The 22,937-nt window shown below is 42.6% G+C and overlaps 1 long non-coding RNA gene across 1 annotated transcript in view; it reads left to right on the top strand.

Moving 5' to 3' along the window:
• The window catches only part of LOC131691012 (uncharacterized), a 73,260-nt gene extending 51,751 nt beyond the window's left edge, over positions 1 to 21,509 (top strand). Inside the window, exon 3 of the long non-coding RNA XR_009305672.1 lies at positions 18,050 to 21,509. This is a non-coding gene — a long non-coding RNA (uncharacterized LOC131691012). The remainder of the gene's footprint in view (positions 1 to 18,049) is intronic.
• Positions 21,510 to 22,937: the final 1,428 nt, after the last annotated feature.

The raw sequence follows: 22,937 nt of genomic DNA on the forward strand, positions 1-22,937 counted from the left end.
GTTTTATTTCAATTTATTACAACACTTTACACTTAGAACAAATAAATGGGGATCAATCGTGTCTGACCACTATAATGTTGATGTCTTCGTTAGGAAAGTACTGGAAATTATTATTTCTTCCCCATTTATTTCAATTTATTACCGTCACCTCGCTTTGCACTTGAAATGGGTTCATGAAAATCATTCGTATCCGACAATTGTTAGAGCTGCTGAAATTGGTCGGTTCTTTCAAATTTATTTCAATTCATCACTACACTGCACTACATAAGAACAGTTGAATAGAAATCAGTCGAATCCGGCCACTGCAATGTTGATGTCTTTGTTAGAAAACTGCTGAAAATTATTGGTTCTTTCAAATTTATTTCAATTTTGTACTGTCACTACACTTTGCACTTAGAACAGTTCTCTTCCCGCATTTACTTTTGATTTTATCACTACACTCTACACTTGAAACACTTAAATAGAAATCAGACGCATCCGGCTACAGTAATGTTGATGTCTTTGTCAGAGAACTGCTGAAAATTATTGATTCTTTCAAATTTATTTCAATTTATCACTATCACTTGACTTGTAACAGGTAAATTTAAATCAGTCGTAAACGGGTACTGTAATGTTGATGTCTTTGTTAGGGAACTACCGTACGATTTGATCCACGTCACTGAACTTTTTACTGACACGAATATAAGAAGGCATATGTTTCAATCCAAACCCACTAGCTACAACGGCCAGATCGGACGCAATCATTATTTTCCGACCGTTCCCGGCCAGCGCGAAAAAGCCGGCAGCCGGGTGAAGAAGTTTCTATCTCAACGCGTACGATCGCGAGAGAGCGTAATTCGAGCTCTAATTTTTCAACACTTTTCGAATTTCCCGTAATATAATCATTAGAAAATGTGCTCCACTCTGGCCGGAGGAGGTGAACCCGCGTTGAAACACGGCCGCTGCCACCGCCGCCACCGCCGAGGAAGAGATAATGGCTTTAAAAGCACTATTCACGGCTGTGTGGTCTGGCGTGTGCAGTTTTTGCTCGTCTCTTGCCGATTGCTCTAGCTGGCAGTTGCGCCAATTGCTGGCATCGGCGGCGGGGCGAGAAATGGTTCCACCAAAGAGGCCCTGGAGGGATTTCGGAAGGAAACTTGCAACAGCAGCGGCAGCAAAAAAAAACGCATAATATGCAGATGTTATTTCTGTTGATTCACTCTGCTCTCGCGTCTGGCGGAGTAGTTGGGAGTGAGTTCCCTTCGCGGCCGCCAGCTCCACCGCCGCCCCCCCCATACACTATTCGGTCTGATTATTATTTATTGAATTGGATTTCGTTCAGACCGGAGTAGCTTGGCAGCAGCCAAGTCATTCTATGCGGTGGAATTTTCGCGGCCTGACTCACCCGTAAAAGCCTAAAGGGCAACAGGCGCTCAAGCAGCTCTAGATGTATCGGAGCAAACAACCTATTATTTAGATTTATCTACTCTTAACCTTCGAAGTCGTAGTAAAGCAGCAGCAGCAGCAGCAAGTTTTCCCCTTTTACTTTTTTTTTTTTCCTACCCCCGGTCTGGGAAGGCATAACACACCTTTTGTTTAGGCATTTCGAAAGCATGCAGGGCTAGGGAACGGTATAGGGAGCGGCTCACGTGAGCCATTCTTTAACCGAACCACCCCGGGAAGAGGTGCGGAACAGTCGAAAGCTCACAAAATGCTATTATTTGCCCCTAATCCCTCCGGTCGGTTCGGTTTTTCCTCTTCATGCGATCTGACGGGTTGACTCCTCTTCAATTGCCGAAAAAATATTAATACACCAGGATAATGATAGCTGTGGCCCGGCTGGGAATAACATATGTATGCAGTCAGATGGAAGCGCATTTTTGAGAATAATTGGATTTATTGCTTCTTGTCCTGCGGGTTTCAACGTTTTCTTAAAGGAAAAACACTTCAAATTGCCAAAATGGTTACTGCTGTCGGTCGGTCCAACGTGTTTATACTAAACTGGTAAACAAGCTCATCTGTCAAACTGTACCCGTCGGTGGCGGTGGTACGACACAGCTTTTTATGTGTCACCGGATGTCAGATTGGACGGTAGCATTTGCCGACTTGTCCAGTCCAATCTTATCAGCGAGGCAAAATCTTTCCCTGCCTGAACTATAAAATATGAGAAGTCGGTATTCGGCGATCGGGGAACCGGAGGTAAAGCCCCGCAGCATGTAAATGATCAAAACAATATAATAAATGCGACAGCCACGCTCTTTCGCCTGCCGTGATGGTCGTTGCTTTGGGTCCTCGGCCACGGTATTCTAGCCTTCTGTTCCGCCGTGCGGAGGCGACAGCTAGCAATAGCCTTCCGCAAGAGGAGGAGGAGGAGGATGAAAGAACTCGTAAGCCAACACCGACCGACGACTATGGTGCCGCTACGGCCGCATAAGAGTTGGACACGATTATCGGATGCATAAATTATGTCTTCGACGGTGCTCCTCCTTTCTTGTTGTCGTGGAGCAAAAATAGCACAAAGTAGGCCCAAAGTCGGTTGGTGGAATAAATAAATTCTGATCGGCTTCGAAGTGTGCCGCCCGACTGTCCAGTGTCCTGCTTCCGACCCTATCAGGATTGTCCAACCGCGACGACCCGGATCCGTGACAGTTACAACTTCTACTCGCGCTGCAACGTGTCAAAATTCCTATGCCCCCTTTGCTTCGTCTAGGCGGCACATTTTTTTCCCAAACCGGGGCCATCCGGAAAAGGTCGGCCCGTAGATGCATCGCATTGCGCTAAAGAATGAATTAAATTTCGCCGATTTACATCACAATAGATTTAGTTTACGGTAGATTTTCAGTTTAGCTTTTTGTATTCCGACGCGAATGCATTTCACCTTTCCCCTCTCTCTCGTATGTCGGGCTGACACTACCATGTATGTTTGCTGCCGTCGCTTCTGCTGGTACCATTCATCTTTATCTATTTGATTTTTATTTATGCACCTTTTAGGTCGCTTTCGATGGGAACCTCTCACCGTCCCGCCAGGGGTCCCTAACCCCGAACTTTTTTTCACGTGGAAAACACCCAGAAATATATTCAAATGAAGGCACCAAATAGTGTATTTACAATTCAGCACACATACCGACCGTACAGGTCGCCCCCTCCCCGGGACCGGTCCGATCCGATCCGATCCATCGCTATTCCGGAGCGTCGGTCGACAGGAATCTGCTTAACATATTTTAAAATGTGTACACACTCGCGAACCCTAACCACGATCTGTCAAAAGTGCTCTTATTATTTCCCATTCTGCTGCCGTGTGTTGAGCGATTTACTCGAGCTTTGCTGTTCCCGTGTCGATCGAAGCATCGGCAGTTTGTTATTCAAATGAGAGCTTGGTTCTCACAAAACAGGCTGGGGAGTAATCCCTGCATCCCTGTTTCTGTGCGCGAGAAGGAAAGTCTCTACGAGTTGGATTTAGTGTAGAGGAATTTGCTCTTGATATCGAACAGAAAAGAATTCTCAATTTTTTCGCCGGCTGGCTAATTTATGCCGATCGACTCGAGTGTCGGGGTAGATTTTTCCCACGACTCGGGGCCGGTGTGAGTTCCAGGATCTAGGAAGCTACGCAGCTGGTCACATTGATTTAAAGACGATTTTTTTCCGGGTTGAGTTGGTTAGAGATGATGCGTACTCCTTGGTGTTGCTGAAGTTCATTTGTTGTTGTTGATAAAAACGTCATTTCTTTGTTCCATTTCTATGTCGATGTTCATACTGTTACCTGTCACTTCAGTAACTGATTATTTGTCTCCGAATTGGTTTCTTTTTAAATTTTATTTCCATATTTAAAGTTCACTAGACTATCACTATCACTAAAAATATCAAGAGAAACACATTGAACTAACACTTCACCATGCATGTTGATGTCTCGTGAGAAAACCACATTTTTTGGGGCATAACGTTTCTACAACCAAATGTAGTCATTTATACACGATAACAATTTTGATTTTTATGAATGAATATTTTTTCTTTTGTTGATTTTGATGTCCGTGCTAGGAAACCATATATTTTGAAAGTACTTAACTCATAAAAATTTTTTTGGCAATGATATATTGCTTGCAGTTGCTTACGAAAAGAAACGAACGTGAATGTTTCCATTCATGTGCGTTTCTTTTCGTAAGCAACTGCAAGCAATATAATGGTTTGCCTCACAAATCGATTTGGGTTGCTAGACATCTCACTAGGCGGAAAATACAGTAAAATCTTGGTATATCCACCTGCTGTTGCAAAATTCAAACTCTATCAAAGCGGTGCGGGACGGCGCTGTTGCAATAATGCTTTTAACAAAAAATGGAATTCTTTTAGATATTAATTAGAAAAAAAATCATCGGATTTCGTATGGATTGCTTGCAACAATTGACTACTTACCGTCGGCTTCGGGCTCTACCAAGTATCGGCAAGTCTCATCAACTGTCGATCGCTCATCAGTAGTACACAACGTAAACCGGTCCAGTCAATATGTTTGTGATATTATTCGTGATATCGCATATTTTGAGTGCAATAAATAGTATTAAATCCGTTTTGTGTCGCCATGAGTAAGTTTTTGCTCAGAAACGTCCTAAATTGTCTTTACCGCGCGGATGATACGACTCGCAAATCCTGCCAGTAGCGAGAACAGCTTGTTTAAAGCGATGATTTATGGTCGGGAAAGATTTTTCACACGGCTGTTTGGTATGTTCTAAGATCCAGGATGCTAAGCAGTTGATCACCAATGTTAGGGATTATGATTTTTCATATTGGGTCGGCTGAAGCTGATCATCGGGTTTGTTGGAATCCGTTGTTAATGATTCGAACATTTTTTTCTTTGCAAGTTCTATTTCTATGTTCCTGTTCATACTTTAGTACCGTTTCTCAGCTGATGGTTGACTTTCCGGATTGATTTCTTTTTAAATTTTATTTCTATATTTTAAAGTTCACTCGATCATCTTTAATATCACCAAAAGTAGTGACTATGTTCTTTTGTAGTTGTAATCGTGGTTTAAGTGTAGTTTTCTTTGCAAGTTCTATGTAATCATTTCTGTTCATGTTTAACCTACCGTTTCGGCGTTGATTATTTTTAGCTTTCCACTTTAAACTTCTTAAAAATTAAATTTTCTTTCTATATTTCACAGTTCACCTAAAATATTGTACACTAAAATCACTGTAAACTATCATTGTGGATATCACGCCAATTATTTTTAAACACTTTTTTCACCCACATATAGAAATACTACACACATACCAGCATCAATTAGATTTTAACAACTAAACATCTCTTCCCTTATTGATTTTGATGTCCGTGCTAGAAAAAATTCGGTCCAAATACTATCGAGCACATTACAAAGCTTTAAGCAAAGATGTTTTGAGCGCCATGGCCACCAGACTTTTGGCCCGAATGTGTAGTGAGAGAGGTATAGAGTGAGGGTCTTTTGATAGAAAATTGTAGGAGAAAACGTTACTCACATTCCTGTACGCCACCCTCGCAGAGTATCTACTCCAACTTAGAAGTGTTGCCTTGCTACCACGTTGTCCTATCTAAACTTGGTTACTGTATTTATTCGGCGGTAGATTGTCTCCTCAAATCGATTGCCACTGTTGTGTCCTCTCCCTTCACTTCCCTTTGTAGCTCATCACGGCGTACTTTATTTATTACACCGTTTAACTCACAGCTTTCCTAGAATTAGCAGTTAAACGTCCGAGGTTAACCACAACTGCGTACGTTGAATCATTGAGGTCCTAACTTTATCGCAGCCTACTCGGATAGCTCCCGATGGCAAATTCATCTTACTACGACAGAGAGATCGGACGTGGTCTATTTTTTCACCTGACTAACTCACATACATTTACATCCACTTTCACAAAGTTTTGTTGATCGGCTTAATATTGTTCTGTCTTATTTTACTGTTAGTTGGTGTTACTAAATCTCGCTGTTCGTAATGCTAATTCACCTGAGCTTCGTCAGCATTAGGATAACTGCATTGCTAACGATATTTCATGTGTCCTCGTCTCGACACATTTTAGCGATGATTTTCTCCAAGCTAAGCAAAGGCAAATTGTTTCGCGCTTCCGCTAATCTACGACAGTCAAGGACCAAAGACAGAAGAATGAGAAAGCGTATCTGAACGTACTGTTTTAGCAACCATGATCAGATAAAAATGTGTCAGTTAGAGAGAATCGTTACAAGTGCGTTTTCATCTACCATTTTCCGCCTAATCCTACTGCCACTTGCCATCTGCTTGTAGCGTGTAGGAACATTCCAACGGTAATGCATACTACCTCTGATAAGATGGTTTTGTACGCTAACAATTAAAGTTTTATAGCACGCTACAAGTGCAATCTAAGTTTTATGAGTGGCTATAAAACTATCATAAAACCTCAATTGTTACTAGGATACCGTGACTCGCACTGTCATTAGCCTAAACGCCTCTCTAGTCTGCCCAGGCACAAGTACACCGTTATTCATCCCTTAGACCCAACATAGACCATTACGGGACTGACGTGATTCTGACTCATTTCTGTCACCTGTTTGTTTCTTAGACTAGAACACAACTCTGAGCAAAAAACTCAAAACTTTAGCAGCAGTACTAACTTCCGTATCTTCTATATGCCAGGGAAGTGACGTTCATCTAGGAAATTTTGCGGCACCTTCGTAGACATTCCCGGGAATGCCTAGATTAGCTTCTGATGCAATTCTTCTTGGCATTTTGATGCCATCCTTCTCAGTTTTCATGCTATTTTCAAGTTAAACTGCTCCATCAGAACAATAATAAAGACATCATCAAAACTCTGAACTGTTGGAAATTATTTGTTGTAGGTTTAACATACTTTTCTTTACAAGTTCTATTTCTATATTTCTGCTCGTATCATACCAGCCGTTTCCTTATTCATTGTTTTGTGGATATATGCCTTGATTTCTTTTAAAAGTCTATTTGTATCATTTATAGTTCACTCAACCACCTAAAATATTTAAAAATGAAAACCGCAAAAATAGTTTGACCTAACACTTTACCGTCAATGTTGATGTCCCGGTAGGAAACCTTAAACCATATTTCAGACTCAACAGTTTCACAACTAAATAAACGATCACTCGCTCACGTACTTATATACCAGAATGATTTCCCTTAATAATGTTGATGTCCGTGCTAGGAAAGGTCCTCTGCAAAAACTACTTTCCTTATAAGCACATTTCTAGCAAATATGTTTTGCTTGCTTTAACTAGATTTTTACGTACCTTTATGTAATTTTTCTACCGTTTTCCTGATGATTATGTAAATATGTAATATGTACTCCATATTTGCGTAACTCAAACTAGAATTCAATTTTGTACGGCAATGTAAATTTGAGGTGAACAATTTAAACTTACAATAAGTTTTTTATGAGTTTGTTTAGCGGTAATAAATTATGGTGCCTTTAAACTAATTTCTCACACATTCTAGCTTAATGAAACAGGCTGAAGTTCACTATTTTACAATTTACTATTAGATTAGGCTAAACTTCTATGAATTCTGTGCTATCGTACTTTCCAGAAGGAGTGATACCGGTTCTAGTATCAAGGTCTAAGTTGTAGACCCGACCGATGGGATAATTCCCTAACATTTAGGTTGTAATATATGTTTTGATTACACGTCCGCGTAGTCATCCATTCCACGGGAATTCATCGACCACGGCAACCAGATCGTCAACATTCAATGGTTTAATTCCTAATAACCAATTGATTCTCCTGTCCGTCGTAGAAACGTATGGCTGAATCCAACACTTCCAGATCTGGTTGATTAAATACCGCATCAATTTTCAATTCGTCCTGCGAGATGTCATTTCGTGTACGGGGATTTTATCCGTTTCGGATGTCGCGTTTCATCTCAGGGCTACTCCGACCGCGAACTCTTCGCTGACCAGCATTGCATTCCCACTTTTAAGTACTGTATGAAGAGGGGTAAGCACAAATGTGTTCCAAATAGTAAAAAACCGGAAGTTTGCAAGGTCGAACATTTGATCTAAGACATTGGACAATTACATCACAAAATGCCGCAGCCATGTCGTCCACGTCTACGCACGATTCACGATAAAAAGAAGCATAAAATTGAAGTTGATCAATTTTTGAACACCCTTTAAGATGCTATGCGCTTCGGCTTCGTGTCAGCACTTCCACGAGTTGTTTTATTTGGTGGCCCCTTAAGGGAACAATATTAGCCATTGCAAAGAATTTGTCTGTAGTTTTTGGGAGCAGCAACAGATGTCGTCAGAGTCTTACTCATCTTGAGCCCAGCAAGCATTATGATTTGTTAAATTAGTTACAGGAGAGGCGTTTTGAGTTCCTCTCATCAGGATCCGACACTAACTTAATGGCAAGACTATTTCTTCAAAACTGTGCATAGGACGTCTTTAAAGGAAACGCATCAAATTTTCCAGATGCACACTAATAGACTCATTCTAATGATCCTCTGCGCGCTTGACACACCAGCTATCATTGCTACAATTTGCTTGTATTTAGTGCAGTGCATGGCACACGGAGAAAGCAGCCGAACATATTGATGCATCTTGTCGTACAAGACGTAGTTAGGCAATGTAGTCTCACCACCACCAGTCACCCGATTCGAATTTGAAGGGGCACCTAATTTTGTCCGGTCCAGTGCAAGTTTTCAGATGGCAAAATTTTCGGTTTTTGGAGCAAGGGGTCCTTGAGGCAGCGCAAAACAAACTCGAGCCGGTGACCACACCGTCGATCTCAACTTTGTAGGCAGGTATGTAAAGCGATAGTCCTTCATCAAATACTTGTCGCCAGTAATGCCATTTGTTTACTTTAGGCAGGATATCACCATTCTGAGCTTATCTGAGAAAACTTTCAACCTAACCGTTCAGGCTAGAGCCTTGTTGTCTTTTGCTTTTCGCCAGCCTCGTAGTCTTCGAAGGGTCCGCAGGTCGTCCTCTATCTGGTCGATCCACCGTTCTCGCTGTGCGCCTCGTCTTCTTGTTCCTGTAGGGTACGAAAACGTGCTCATTTGATAATCATATAATCTCCAGAACGCGCTCAGCCCCTGTCGTTTTCCCGATAGAAAAAGTTAAGACTGCCTCAGTAGTCTCTTCCCCGACACGTTTTAAAATTAGGTTGGAGTTTGATTGTCAATTCCAAATATCAAATCTTACCTTGTGAACATCGATCACGCCATTAATAGCTTCCTCGGCAGTATCCCTACTGTCGGAGTCTCCAGCTATGGTGAACTGTCTTACAAAGAATGGCTAGATATTTTTGGTGTTCCTGGAAGCGTTAGAAGCTCTCGGATTTCTGAGGTCAGAGGTTGTTTGTTTAGGCTTTGTATCAGCGCTTCCTGAAGTCTGGCGGGTTCTCCAGAGAAAAAGTCTCATCTGCCTATGGTTTTTAAGTGCAGTAACAGTTGGACGAACAAGAAAATGTCAGAGTCGCACTCTTCTTTAGCCTAGGGAGCATAATATTTTGTCGTGATTAATGATGTAGCTCTCTTTAGCTTTCAGAAAAAAATGTATTTAGAGCGTCTTTTAAGGGAACGTTTCAGATTCTTCGGGCCGTAGCTGTACGCCGGGTATGGTAACAGATCATGTAGGCTCTTAAAGTCATCTTAAAGATTATCTGCGCTGTTACCATTCATAGTCTTTGCTCATAGAAGCAAGGGGCCCTTGAAACAGTAAACCCCGTGCTTCAGTAGGTCTTCGCCAGATAAACTCGAATCGTTGAGCACACCGTCAATCTCAACGTTGTAGGCGGGTATGTAGACGCGGTGGTCTTTTATAAAATGCTAGTCGCCAGTAATGTTGTTTACTTGCTTTTGGTAGGATATTATCGAAATCTTTAGAATATTTAGTGGATCTGAAAGAAGATCAGATATGGTCCGACTTAGTGCAATGTGCATGATTTTCAAACAGGAAGTCGGTGCCTTCGAAGACGAACTTGTTTGACAACCATCTTACCATCAGCTAGGTCTTTTCAGGATAATTCACTTATATATGAACCTAGAGCCTTGCGCAAAGTGAAAACTTTGATAGTGCTAAGGAAAAGGCAGAAATTGCGGGAGATGTAAGGAACGAGTTCGGAGTTAGTATAGCAGAACTGTGGTCACCTACTTTTTGTGTATGGCTGGATGTTACGGCCAAAAAATGTAGAAAAGTTTAAAAGTTGGAGATTGTGAAAGCATCGTCCTTTTAATCGCTTGTGCAAATCCAATGTTATAACGGTTTTTTGTAGTAGTAATTCAAATCTAATAATAGTCACCAGAATTAGCAATTCACCAACCAGGTCAAAGCTCCTAAAAATTGTCTCCTCAGTATTTTAGTCCTTATATAAAGCCTACTGAATAGATGCTCCGTTCGTTGCCTTCAAACATATCTAGTAACGTTAATTGATTTTCAGGAATCTACAAGATCGTCGACTAGAATTGATATGAAATGAGCGACAGTCAATCAAACTCCAACAGCACCGAGGAACTCTTTGAATCAGTAAAACATATTGAACATTGAATAGACTTCAGAATGAAAAAGCGAACAATTATCCCTTATTTTTTAAATTCAAAATTTTGCTGATATATGAGTGTTTAGTGATTGTGATTTTGGTTGTGGATTTGTTAGGTTCTAATTGAAAGTTAAGGTTTCCTAGTAAGACTTTAAGTATCTTTTAATCATCCCCGTGGTCCATATCTGGTGTAATCAGCATACAACCGCTTACTGCCCGTCATAGTGTGAGCAAATGGCTGCCCAAATTTTCCGCAGATCCTCTAGAATGGCTAATCATTTTAAACTACTTCGAGTCAACCACAACTGTATGTGAAATCCAACCTTTCTGAAAATCTGATTACAGAAAAGTTTAGCCAAAAGTACTCGTAAGAAAGTTTAGACTATTCTACCCTTGCCTTCAGCGATTCCAGAAATTATCAATAAATTTAGCAGAATTAACACATCAAATGGAGAAATTTTAACCAATTTTCATTCAATTCCGAAGTATGTATGATATTTATAGATAAACTGCAGAAACTAATTCTTAGCTAATCGAAAACGCGGAGACCCGAAAATTTCGAGCAAAGTCATCAATGTGGAACACTTAATTTTGTGTAATTTTAAATGTAAGATATAAAGGAACTTTTTTTGTAAGTTATATTTCTATATTGCTGTCTATATTTTTATCGCATTGGTTTCTTTTAAAATTTTATTTCCATCTTTAATAGTTCACTTCACCACCTAGAATATTTAACCATGAAAAAGCATGTTTTAGACAAATCGTTTCCGTAACCAAATACACAATCACTACCTCACGCACTGATATGACAGCATGATATCGAAATACTTTTTGAAATACTTTTTTTTGCTAGAAAAGCCCCGGAACTGAAACAACTTCACTTAAAAGTAAAATTCTGAAAAAGATGTCTTACTTGTTTGAAATAGATTTTTTCGCGCCCTTTTCTTTTGTAAGCTGTGTTTCCGTATTTCTGTGCACTCCTGTTCGATTTCTTTTAAAGTTCTATTTCTTTATTCCATATTACTATCGACCCCCTAAATAATATTAAAAACTGCAAGCAAGATACTTTAAACTACCTCTTTACTGTCAACGTTGAAGCCCCGGAAGGAAGCCTTCAATTTTGATTCGAATTCAACGATTCTCGATCAGAACGCAATAACTAGATTGTAACAGAATGCGATTTTCGCAGTTAACTGTGTAATAAATCTGGTTAAAATAACAGAAAATTATAACAAATAACAGCGCGAGATATAGTTTTCAAATGTTTTTGTTTTGTGTATTTTGTGGAACCCGATCCACAACCAAATGCAGAATCACTAACCACTTATATTTCACTGCCAATCACCGAGAGGGTGGAGGGTAGTCGATTGTTAAGTGTCGGGGAAGATTTTTTCCATGACTGTTTAGAATGTGCAAGGATCTGAAAAGTTACACAGCAGGTCACTTTGATGAGAATAAAGAGTTTGCATCTGCTGGATCTGATGTGGTTGGAGGTCATTTGTTATACATTCATGTGAACTTTTTTTACAAGTTCTATTTATATGTTCCTGATTTGATTTTTGCCGCCGTTTCCTCGTTGATTCTATTGGGATTTTTGCCTTGGCTTTCTTTTTAAATTTTATTTCCATTACATAATTCACTGAACCACAGAAATAACAGTAAAAAACTTTGAACTAGCACCTCACTACCACTGTTGGTGTCTTACAAAAAAAATCTAAAATCATGGTTTATACATAATTTTTCCACAACCAAATACATAATCACTCACTCGCGCACTTATGTACAAGTAGGATTTCGAAAAAAAAAAGATTCCCTTATTGATGTTGATGTCCATGCTAGAAAAGCTGCTTTACTGAAGCTACTTTTCTTTATTAATTCTATTCCTATATTTTCGTTCATTTGTATCTTCATTCAGCCTTGATTTCTTTTAAAGTTTTATTTCCATATTTATAACACACTTGACCTCATAAAATAACACTAAAAACAAGCAAGAAGTTTTGACAATTCAAAAACGAAATACACAATCACTTAGCACTCATATACACGCACGATTTGGATTTTAAAATGACCGACTATTTTCCTCTTATCAATGTTGATGTCCGTGCTAGAAAAGCAACTCTAGGAGAACAACTATCTCATAAGCAAATTTTTTAGCAAAGCTGTCCTGAAACCTGTTGCTTAAGAGTAGTAAGACATATTAAAGGTTTGGTTTGAATCGTAAACCGGTTTTTGTTGAGTTGTGGACGGAAAACCATAGTTAAATTTTGTCAATTCACCCACAAACGCACATCTCCAATGCTAAAAAACCGATGTGATGTAGGATTGTTTGTAGCAGTGCTTTCGACGTTTCCTTCGTTTTTAATTTGAGAAAAAATAAATTCATGGGGTCAACAAATTTTGACGGGAAATAAAACACATCAAATCGCAATAATCACTGCCAATGACCGTAGTTCTCAGAAGAGATCGATTACTGAGAATCTTGTCACTCACAAGCGTACATTTTGAATCGAACGCACACATTGCCTCTTACACGATGAGCCGCCCGACAAGTCAATTGGTCACTTCCCGCTCGGTCCTTTGGCGGATCATCTCGGCATCGACGCATCTTGAAATTATCACACGATACAGTTGCTTCCCAGAATCGGTACGGAATCCCACATCCGTCTATCGCACTCGCTTGGCTTTTTTTATTTTTTGCAGTACCCGACCGAACCCCTCAAGGGAAGCCCAAGACGGACCGATCGGTCGGTTGCGATTGCAGCATATTTCTAGGAAATCTGCAACAGATACACACCCAGACACACTTGTCGAACAAGCGGCTCACTTGTTTTACTGCTACCGTTGCTGTTCATCCGTCAAATTCTCGAGAAACGATGCGTTCCGCAAGCAACGCTCGGAATGATGGCTTTCTTATGCAGCCAGAGGTTTTCTTCGAAAAGACACACCACTGGCACTACTACTACTACCGCCATCGATCGACGAGCTCGTGCAGCAGCGGTCGGCAATCTTAATGAGGTCATTAAAACGTTATTAGAGTGATTGTGCTCTGGTGCTTGTGTTTCGAAGCCGCCCAAGGAGCTGAGCCGAGCCGAGCCGAGCCACGCAACAGCTGGTGACAGTTCTAAGAAACCGGGGAGCGGCTGTCATTTGACTTAATAGCAACCGGCTGGCCCGTATGCCCCGAAGGGATTACAGATAACGATCACCATAGTAGGGAAAAATTAAGACAATTCCGGTCTCTCGCCAGCTACACGCCATATCCTTTCCAATGAATCGATTGGCTGGTCCGCTCGAATTAGCCGACTTTGGGCTTGGATCATGACTACCCGAGTAGAGGGTTACACTAGCCGATCGCTATCGCTAAACACTGAACCTACTTCGCTGACGGCATCGAAGCTCTGATCCTGCCCTGATAAAACGCCCAAAACGCAAGGATAAAACATGAACACAGACGCGCACCCGAATCCGAAAGAAGAAAAAAAAAACACTATTTCGTCTGTTTTTATCGGACCCCGCCAGCCAGCTCGGAGGTTTATTCCGATTCGTTTCGTTGCGGTACCGTGGACTCTGAGCTCCGCGATCTAATCGGAACACCCCTTCTCGCTGGGACAGACAGACGGAGGGACGAGGCGCAAGACGGCAAATAATGACAGGCAGAAGAGAATTTTCCCTTTTTTGGAGCGGCACGGCGGCGGCCAGGCGAAGGCTGCAAAGCCAAAGCCTTTCGGCATTTTTGTGCCATTTCATTGTTGCTGCTGGTTGTCTGTGCTGCTCGCGCGGTTTGCCGACCGAAAATGAGGTCAGTTTCGTTCCACAATCGCTCGCCGGCGGATTATAGCTTTTGTGCGAGGGTGCTGAGCTATTTTTTGAGGTTATTGAAAGTCTTTGACGTCGAGGCGGCGACCCGTCTCGCGCCGCCGCCAAGATGGCTTTCGCTTTACGTAACCGACTTCAATCGAGTACAAATTTTCGGACTGATTTTAATATATCTATTCCGATTGTATTATTCTCGCTTCTGTCACGGGAGTATGTCCCGCGGGGGTACAGCAGAAAATTACGTGGTATGCTTCAATTGCTGGCAGTTGCTTTCCGTTCCTTTGGTCGATATTATGCATAATCATGCTCTCGCCTCTCTTGGCGTAGTCGCAGGAGCAAAGAGCCCAGCCCGAAGCAGTCCGAACGGAAGGCCAGGAAGGTTAACGGCTGGACGAGCTGCTACTAGACTATTTCCTTTCGGGACGGTTTCTTCTCCATTCTTTGCTACCACTATTTTGACGGCTACAATAGCAGCGGCTTATCTCTCAATTCAATTCAATTCAATTGATCGACTTTCCTTACAGGGTTCGGCACACCACCATCCAGTATCAGATGACTACCGCCAGGGGGGGAGTAATAAATTGCACGCTATCGTTTGTCTGCGGGTTCTCTTCTCTCCGTGGGTAAATATAAACGTCAAAAATGAAAACAATTATGACGTCAGCACTGCGCGTAGCAAAGGTGCGACTCTCCCAGCTTGTTTTGAATTATGATCATTAGATCCGATGGGGCGATGTAATCATCGTCATTATCATCGCTTTCGTGGAAGCTCCTCCCGGGTATTCTGATAACAATCTGACCATTAGCTGTATGCGTGCAGCGGCACACCCTTGTTTCGGCTTCCGTGGCATACCGCAGGAATCTTCTCGAACTTGTTACTTTTCTTTCCAACACTATTTCAATTTTATTTTTCTCTCTCTGTGAAATCCAAAAAATGACTGTCAATTGACAGAACACTGCAACGACGCTAGGGGCCTGTAAATTCGAACCAGCCTACTTTGTAGTGTAAGGCGTAATCTTTTGCCTACCGAAAACAAAATCCAATATAATCAAAATCGTGCCTCGGAACTCTTCCCTTCACTCTTCAACCCACGCCCGTTCAACAGCTCGGGAACTACGCAGCAGCAGCAGCAGTAGCAACCGCCAGCACCAAGCCGCTTATCGAAAGCTAAAATCTCTAATTAATTTATTCAAATCAGACTGTTTGTCTGACCAGTTCTTGGCTCCACTGTCAGGTCGTTGGAACCTGCTCAATCTGCATACGCTTTCGAACCATCACCAGCGCACCACAAGCAGCCGCATCGGCAGTCGTGGCAGTTTTTATTTTCGGGAACAAATCTCCCCAAGTTCCTCCCCCCCCCCCTTCTCCCCTGTCGGTGTATAACCCCATCCCGCACCGCTCCGAATGCATGGAACTGGGTCTACACCTAACGGCCCATCACGAGAGAAGAGTTTAAAATCGATTTAATTTTGTTCGTTCTCTCCGCCTTCTCTGCGCTTCGCGACGGCGGCGGCTGGCCGTGGTTAGAGCTAGACTCTGGCTGAAAAACGAGAACTTCTGAAATCTAAAACCCGACATCACGTGAAAAATCGTGTTGCACGAATCTTATGAATTTATGAGGTAGTTTTCGGGACTCGGGAGTTAATTTGTTCTCCGCTTTCGTTGTCCCGGAAAGTGAGGGGGGAACGAGAAAGAGAGGGAGAGAGCGGGATAGTTTCGATCATCTCGTCCGCCGGACTTGGGCGGCCGTCGTCGCCACCGATGGAACAAAAAGCAAATATTTTGAAAGCTCTGAAAATCTGTGGAGTTCGTGCTTTGGAGTTGATTGCTTCGAGATTGAAAGCAGCGACGACGACGGCGGCGGCCGAGAAGAAGACGACGTTCTGCCCTCTCGCATTTCTTTGTTTCAACCCCGTTTACCGAAGTTGGAATTTCATCATCATGATTGTTCCGAGGAGAAGCACCGCCAGCCGCCAAAAATTGAAAGAGGAGGAGTTCTCGACCATAGCCGTGTTTGAATGTTTTCCAAAACGGCCAGCCTCTCGATAGTTAAGCGAAAGGTTTTCTGACGGTCTCAAGTAGTTTCGGGGAGGCCGAAAGCTTTAAAAAAAACAATTGAAAAGTTGCTTGTAATAAATTTTAAATTAAACACTCGGCCGCTTCAGATAGCAAGACGATAGGTGAAAGCCGCCGGGTAGCGAAATGGCCCAACCGTAGCGCTTCATCCATTAATGGCTTTCCAATGATGTGCCAGAAGAACTTTTCATCATGCAAGTGTCGATGAATGGCGATGACGATCTGCTGAAAAACCTAATTAGTTTTGGTTTTTCTTTTTCCAATCTTCCATTCATCACCACGAGACCAAATATATCGTTAGCGCCATCTCACCCATCAACCGCCAGTGTTGGCACGTGTTCAAAAATGCAAGCATTACTCACAAGCGTTACGCCCCGGCTGCCTCAGTAGCCCCCAGTAAACGAAATGTCAAATAGCTGAGTTAGCCCTGCGAAAGGTCCACATACGAAAGCCAATCCCAGTAGGCTGTTTATAAATAGATTCGGAAATATTTGCGCGATTTTGCAAACAATTTAACCAAAAATACACCCCGGTCTGAATTTGTCATCTTTGTTTCAATCCTTCACAAAGCTACTTTCACGAGACCCAACCGCTCATCACCGTTTTAATGGAAATTAATGGCATCAGTTAAAATAACTGTCGTCGAAGGCGCCGGACTTTGGCGGCTAGAAAAGACAAACGACACGGCTCACTTTAGCGCAAATCTCGACGACTGCACCTTGCAGTTCGCAGCACCCTAAAAGTGATTGATTTGCATTCCCGTCAGATCCTAGTTCCCCTGCGAACAGCGACAGTAAATTAGTCTTAATTAATTTGTGATAATTTCCGATACTCGACCGCTCCACAATAGCCATTGTTCTCTGTGAAAACAAGCCAGAGAGATCGAAAACGGAAAGGCAGAAAATAACTTAATCATCATTTGTTGCCGTTTAAACAAATTTCGGATCTGTGTCCCTTCGAATGAGACCGAGAGGGGAAAAGAGAGACGAAGAAAGAAAGAGAGAGTGGGCGGTCGGAGAAGATGACTCAAAAGTCATAAATCAAACCGTTGCAGCAGCAGCTGGGGGCAACTCGTGTGCAGGGGCATACCTCCTACCATCAGCCAGAGAAAGAAAAAAAAAGACAATGAGAGCCAACGACGAGAGTAAACAAATTAAGTTCTGCGCAGCTGGTGGTAGCAGAATGGTGGCCACGGACTCAGTACAGTTTCATCTCAACTCGCGGCAGATCGAATTTTGCTTGACATTGACATTCAAATTTGCGGTGGGGTCCGTGCGTTGAACGTGCCCTGACGGCTGGAGGTCTGCTGGAAAATGCTCGTTTTCATTTCCTTATACTTCATAACAAATCAAAACCAGCAACTTACCAACGGTCATATCTAAAACAAAAGCACTTATTTCTTTCAAATTATATTTCAATTTTTCACAACGGACGCCACTGTCACCGTTTTCTGTTCAATTTTCAAATTGAGTGTTTGACAATATATTAAAAATGATGTCTCAAAAGAAACTACCTACCTGCATATCAATGCAGATGTTTCGGAAAAAGCAAACACTCAGGCGATTTCTGCTCCATCATTAACACCAATTAGAAATCTGTCAACCTAAATAAATTCTAGCATCAACATGCGTTCATCTTAGCATCCTATGCTAATGTCAGTCTGTTTTTTTCTATTTCAGATAGTCACAACGTCCACTCCATCTCCATCGATGTCACCGCTTTCCCCTTCAGGTGAGTGTCAACAAAAACATTACATTGTAGCCAAACTTCGACCCGGCAGGTTAACGGGTGCAATCCATCACATAAACTGATGGATCGGTTGTCCAATGTTGACGTCACGATTCTCATCACCATCTGCGGTAGGAACCGCGGAATCGCCTGCACGGCCTGCACCGCTGCTGGTACAGTCAGTCGCCCGTCATATTTAACCTTTCCGCAGCACGCACGTTTGACGTTTTGCTATAGCGCGTCGGTGATCGGATCCGCATCATCACGTGTCAAACCGGGCCATTCGATACACCCGGTTATTGCTACACTGACTGACTGTACGCAAACCATCATTACCATGTTGTTGTTTTTTTTTCTTCTGCCGATTGATCGTCATTGCCAGCCAGCCGCACTGTCAACTCGACTGGGCTTCTTGGCTCAACCCCATAATTATGAATCGAAACCCACGGAGTTCGTGTCCGGAAGGTTTTCTGCCGCTCTAACCACGACGAGCAACGGCCGGCAGAAAAGTGCTCCAGCAAGACAGAAATTCAATCCATCCTTTTGTCCTGGGCGATAGCTGTCAAAATTGCGGTGTATCTGTCAGTGCCAGAATGGAGAGGATCCAACGTTGAGGTTATGTTACACAGATGCACGCTCGCGCTTGTGCGTGTATGTGTGGTGCCGCGGGTTCAGTGGCCGGGGTTTGCGTCGTCGTCGGTCGTGGCGAAGAAAATATGATGATGAATTTTAAATATTTTAAACTCGACACGACATTCTGACCGAACTCGGAGCATGAGCGGAAAAGCAAAGGCACAAAATTGCTGCCTCGGCGACGACGACGACGGCTCAAAAGTGCAATTTTCTGCGCGAAGGCAAAACCAGTAGCAATATTTTATGGATTTCCATGTAGTTTTATTTTGTTTTTTTTTTGCGCGCGATTTGACTCTTCTTCTTCTTGCGCGCAGTCGTCGTGATCTGACATCTAGGTCAGAGTCTCTTCGCGACGAGGTAGGTGCGATTATACATGGACAATTTCGCGATTTGTGCACGGTTGCAGTTTTTGCGTGAAATGTAGCGCGACCGCGGCTACTGAAGTGCGATCACGTCAGATCTCGATCCATATTTACAACCCGTGAGCCGGTCGGTTGGTCGGTTGGTCGCGATTGAACGTCTGCTGTATGGCGATCCGATTCAATGACTTTTGCTATAGTAGCTATCAGACGCGAACCTGTTGCAATCCGATTCCCATCCCATCGTACAGTCCACACGGCAGAAGCTTTACCCCCTTTCGATGCTCGAATTACCGCGGCCATGTTCGACGCACGTAACGCCGGTGGGTAAAACGTGTTTATTATAAAACCATTGCCAGCGAAATTATATGCATCCATGACGCGGTCGAACGCGGAATCGGACCGAAAAAAAAATTGTGGCCAGCGGGACTGGCCGCTCAGTGCACTATTTTGTTGGAAGGAAGGTGGCAATTTTTGGCTGCGAGATTATGAATTAGCTCACGCTAAGGTGGCCAACGTTTTGCTTTTTTTGGGAACAGTTCGGTGTCAATTTTCTCACCGTCCAGTTTTGGTGCAAATAATGCCACCTGTAAGGTACTTCAAATAATTAAATTTGACGTTTTTAATGCAGGACGCTTCATTGTATGAGCCCTTGATTTATGATGAAGCGTGACGTGAACTAGTGATAGTCGATTTTTTTCGCATGAAAGATCGTTCGAGTGCGTGAAGAATGATGACGTTATTCTCTTTCTGTTGAACATAACCCATTTTATTGGGGGCGTTCCGAACGCTCCAAAAGACGCTGATTTGTGATTAATGATTCCTGATGTTAACGCTGGAAGCTGATCGACGGCTTGGAGCCGCTGTCTGTAAGCGGTTCGGTGCAATGGTGACTCATCTGGACAGACAGGTTGATAATTTTGACTTTTAGCTTCGTTGTAGGTGATAAAATTTTGATTATCATTTTGTTGAATTTTGTGTGTCATCTACTCGCTAAATTGGACTGAGGAGAATAATTCTCTCATAAAAACGATAATCTAATTTCGAAAAACTGCTGAACTTTTTAATTAAGGCTAGGTAAATGAAGTTAATTGGTTGGCTACTACAAATTGCTTGCCAAATAAAATATATTTATTATTGTTGAAGGGCGTCATTCTAAAATTTGTAAATCAGAGCTCACTACGAAATTGTGACATCATTTTAAGAGATTATCGCTTAAAATAATATTCATTGATGGATTGTCATCATGGAACAATAAATCGTTTCCAAAACCTCCAAGTTAAAAATCCAAGTTCAAAAGAATTACATTTGTGAACTCTTAGCAATTCTGAAGGATAAAATGAAATTTCGAATGAACTATGCGGGTTTCCTTGCACGCCTAACGCACACGTATCATTTCTCGATAACACACAGCTAGCGAGTGCAGGGTCTGCCCCGAAATCGACGATCTCTTCCAGGTTCTCTGCTGAACATAACATTAGCTGGTCACTCTTCCGGCATTCGCGCTATTTGTCTAGCGCACAGTAGTCTACCGGGCTTTTTTAGCCGTGCAGAATAACAGGGAGTTTCAGCGATTTCGATTGAACAAGTTTTTTGTGCGTCTGTAGGCTTGCGAATTTTAGTTGACTACGCTAACCATAAAAAGTCCCGTTCGCATCGGCAACACGCCTTTCCACCTTAGAACCAATACCGTTCGGAACAAGCTACCATATGCTTGATGCTGGGACATTAGGCCGAACTTAATTCGACATGAACATTAGGCCGAATGGAAAATAGGCCGAATGGACGTTAGGCTGAATAGACAGTCGGCAGAATGTACATTAGGCCGAATGGGCATTAGTTCGAAGGCCAAGAATCCGAATGTTTAACAGTGAGGGCGAACAGAAATCGAAGCTTATTCTGCTGAGCTTTCGGGCAATTTCGGTCATTATTTGCTTTGCTTGCTGCACAATTATTTGCTCACTTCCTCATTTTTATCATGAGCTAGTCGTCTAAAATGTAGTTCCCTCAATAGTGCACTAGCTTCGAACTGTCTGCATGAATACATCTAGCTACATCGACTAAAATGTTGAACACAACTATTTTTTAATCCCATTTATAATTAGTAATACGAGAATACCAAAATATTAAAGTCTACGTAGACTTGCAAATAGACCCCACTCTTCCCCATCTTTGACAAACGTAGACTTTTGCTAGAGTCCCCTGTCCCCCATGAGTTACGTGGTTTATGAACGGCCCTTATGCAGCGAAAACGATGACGAAAGTATGCTTAACATCTAGTTTTAAAATTCAAAAAATCGCAAAAATTCACCCTACATTTACAACGAACCGTTGTTTTAAATCTTGTGTTCAGTTTCGACTACTCTATTTGGTTCTCTCTTTGTTTCAAGGCTAATAGGCTTAGTTACGATTCGGCTTACTGTCCATTCGGCCTTACTGTCCATTCGGCCTTACTGTCCATTCGGCCTTACTGTCCATTCGGCCTTACTGTCCATTCGGCCTTACTGTCCATTCGGCCTTACTGTCCATTCGGCCTTACTGTCCATTCAAGCAAATGTCCTTCGACCCGGTGACCTTCGACCAAACGGCCTTCGATCTAATGGCCGGACACCCAAGTACATTGTCTTGTCAGAGTTTGTAAATTCACCCTACATTTAAAACGAACCACTGTTTTAAATCTTGTGTTCAGTTTCGACTACTCTATTTGGTTCTCTCTTTGTTTCAAGGCTAATAGGCTTAGTTACGATTCGGCTTACTGTCCATTCGGCCTTACTGTCCATTCGGCCTTACTGTCCATTCGGCCTTACTGTCCATTCGGCCTTACTGTCCATTCGGCCTTACTGTCCATTCGGCCTTACTGTCCATTCGGCCTTACTGTCCATTCGGCCTTACTGTCCATTCGGCCTTACTGTCCATTCGGCCTTACTGTCCATTCGGCCTTACTGTCCATTCGGCCTTACTGTCCATTCGGCCTTACTGTCCATTCGGCCTTACTATCCATTCGGCCTTACTGTCCAACCGGCCTACTGTCCATTCGGCCTACTCTCCATTCGGCCTACTGTCTATTCGGCCTACTGTTCATTTCACCTAAGGTCCATTCGGCCTACTGTCCATTCGTCCTAATGTCTATTCGGCCTAATGTCCATATGGACTAATGTTCATTCAAGCGAATGTCCTTCGACCCGGTGACCTTCGACCAAACGGCCTTCGATCTAATGGCCGGACACCCAAGTGCATTGTCTTGTCAGAGTTTGTAAATTCACCCTACATTTAAAACGAACCATTGTTTTAAATCTTGTGTTCAGTTTCGACTACTCTATTTGGTTCTCTCTTTGTTTCACGGCTAATAGGCTTCGTTACGATTCGGCTTAATGTCCATTCGGCCTACTGTCCGTTTGGCCTTACTGTCCATTCGGCCTTACTGTCCATTTGGCCTTACTGTCCATTCGGCCTTACTGTCCATTCGGTCTTACTGTCCATTCAGCCTTACTGTCCATTCGGCCTTACTGTCCATTCGGCCTTGTTGTCCATTCGGCCCTGTTGTCCATTCGGCCTAATGTCAATGATGTCGTCGTCGTCCGCGAAGCCGAGAAGCATGTGAGATTTCTGACGATGGTCGTCCCCGAATCTAAGAAACATGTCAGATCTTCATATCGCGTCTAACGTAACACATCTTCTATCGTAGCAAACGAGCCGGATGTTGCTCCGGCTGATTTGACGATTTGACTTAACTTTTTTTGGGGAATCTATATCCAAGCATAATCTGTCACAGTTCGTTTCGCTTCACCGAATTGTACACCGCCTTGAAATCAACAAACAGACGGTGAGTCTTCAAGTTGTACTCCCG

The sequence above is a fragment of the Topomyia yanbarensis genome, chromosome 3, assembly GCF_030247195.1.
Source record: "Topomyia yanbarensis strain Yona2022 chromosome 3, ASM3024719v1, whole genome shotgun sequence".
Lineage (NCBI taxonomy): Eukaryota > Metazoa > Arthropoda > Insecta > Diptera > Culicidae > Topomyia > Topomyia yanbarensis.